Source organism: Prunus mume, linkage group LG8 (genome assembly GCF_029339155.1).
Source record: "Prunus mume cultivar Tortuosa linkage group LG8, ASM2933915v1, whole genome shotgun sequence".
Lineage (NCBI taxonomy): Eukaryota > Viridiplantae > Streptophyta > Magnoliopsida > Rosales > Rosaceae > Prunus > Prunus mume.
This window is the reverse complement of record NC_142705.1, coordinates 5,956,137-5,958,458: the sequence shown is the minus strand read 5'-3', so window position 1 is coordinate 5,958,458 and position 2,322 is coordinate 5,956,137. Positions and strand designations below refer to the sequence as shown.

The window sequence follows — 2,322 nt, the reverse complement described above, 5'->3', positions numbered from 1 at the left end:
TGGTCTTATACTTTGTATGCATTCTTATATAACGTGCTTGAGCATTCTAACACTGAGAACATCCTGTAGAACTTTTTTTTCTGCTTGTGGAAATGGATGTTTGACCCACTTGTGCCAGTATTAAATTGAGAGATACATGAGTCAGGATTATTTATCCTTTTCTTTGTGCAATGCATGCTACACCTTGTAGATGGATAAAGAGCAAGTTGTGGAAAAACCTCATCATTTTTATTTAGAGTATTGATTATGTCGTTGTAATTTTCAGTGACGTTACTGAGCATGTGACTTGTACTCATTATAAAGATTTGTGATAAGACATTTCAAATCTACTGAATCTCTGTAAATCATAACATTCAGGTATTAATTCCTCTGAGTTTGATAAGGGAAAGGAAAGAGCAATACAAAGAAACGAACAAAACACGACTGGTATTAGAATTCCTATCTTTTTACCTTAAGCTTGCATACAACTTGTAGGCCACAGAGAGACCATGGTGCAAGTTGAATATTGATGACTTCTATTTGTTCGATGCTTTGCACTAAAGAAGGACCATATGTTATAAAATTCCCTTTTCAATATGATGACATCAGGTTGTTTCCTTGGAAACTTTTGAAGTGCAAAAATGAGACCATTTGCTTACTCCACCATCTACTTTGCACACACCTATTGCTTTTTCAATCATCCAAATTTACAATGTTCGGGTTGATGAGGTCTCTGTTCACTGAACTTAAATTTGTCAGTCTGGAATATGGGATTGCTTACAGGCTGCTCCTCTCACAGGTTAAAACCAAGCTAAAAGGTCATCAAGAAAGCATAACAGGCCTTGCCTTTTCTCATGTTCTTAAGGGACATAAGTCGCACAACAGCACACAGCACACAATTAAGGACATAAGTCGGTGTGACCTCAAATGTCTTGCCAGATGCATAGGGGCTTTCCAACGCAGCAACACAAATCTGGGCAACCTCCTCTCTTGAAACCCTGCATATATATAAATACTATAAATCATAACATTCAGGTATTATTCCTATTATAAGGGAAAGAAAGAGCAATACATGTCTCCAATACAACAACTTCTATTTGTTATATACCGTTATATTGTCTCCTTGGTCAAAAATGAGATTTGCTCCGGCAGGCTCCTCAGTTAATGCACAAGGCCTCACAATTGTATATGGTATTCCACTTTCCCGTATTAAATCCTCCCCCTGCTCCAAAACTTATCAATGTACAAAATCGAAAGAGCTAAATCTGACCCAGAAAAAGAAAAATAACAGAAAAGAGCTAAGAAGTTCTATTTTGATACACTGATTATATATAAAAATATCAAACAGCTTGCACTGAATTAGTATGAAACCTTCAACTTGAATGTCAGGATAAAATCCAATTCCTTGTTCAAGCGAACAGCAGGAGGTTGTTTGCTTAGATCAAGTCCAGCCCTGTCAGGTCGGGTAATTCCTGCAGAACCAACGTGTATGAACCTACACGGAACACGAGCAAGAGATTCTTTAAAGACTAAAACAGATCAATTATGTTTACTCATAAAAAGATAATCCAGCAAAATGAAAAGAATGTGAAACCTGGGAGTAATAGGCTCTTTTAGATATGATCGTATGCTTGATAACGGAAGCTTAAATGCCCCTTCCACAAAAGTAGGATTCAGTTTCCCATCAAATTCAAACTTGCTAAACTTGAGCTGCTATAATTTTGAATCCCATCAATAAACATAGAAGAAAATGAAGTGAAAGAATAGACTAAAAGATAGTGGCTGCAGAACTGTGCCTGCAATGACGCAATATTGCTGGGTTCAAAAGGTGGTGCATCGGATACAGTTCTTGCTCGAAATATCGGCTTCAACGAAGAAAATGGCACACGTACCTGGAAAAAATACGACAGACCCACCCTGGCACCCAGACCTTAAACCCTAAAGAACCAGACCCACCCTGGCACCCAGACCCGCCTAGCGCCGCCTAGACCTGCCTAGCCCGCCGGGCCGCCGAGACCCGCCTAGCGCCGCCTAGACCCGCCTAGCGCCGCCCAGACCCGCCTAGCCGCCTAGACCCGCCTAGGATAGGGTCATTAAGGTTTGATATATGGCTTAACTAATTCAAAAGTGATTGTGCAGGTTCAAGTTCAATGTCAGTTATGATTTTTCAATATTCTGCAGGTGTGGCTGTACCTTTTAAAAATTCTACAACACCGCCGGACGGCTATACTTTTACGAAAATTCTATTTATGAATTATAGCCGTGCGGCTATACTTCTGAAAAATTCTCCGCACGGCTATACCCTTTTTTGTTCTTTTATACATTATAGCCACTCGTGGGCTG

General features: G+C 39.8%; 1 long non-coding RNA gene across 1 annotated transcript; it reads right to left on the bottom strand.

Annotated features, from left to right (window-relative positions):
* Nucleotides 1-1,085: 1,085 nt before the first annotated feature.
* LOC148914587 (uncharacterized) lies at nucleotides 1,086-1,970 on the bottom strand. Its single transcript, XR_016122849.1, has 3 exons — nucleotides 1,574-1,970; nucleotides 1,351-1,474; nucleotides 1,086-1,201 (listed from the first exon to the last, which is right to left on the bottom strand). It is a non-coding gene; the product is annotated as an uncharacterized LOC148914587 (long non-coding RNA).
* Between the last annotated feature and the right edge of the window lie 352 nt (nucleotides 1,971-2,322).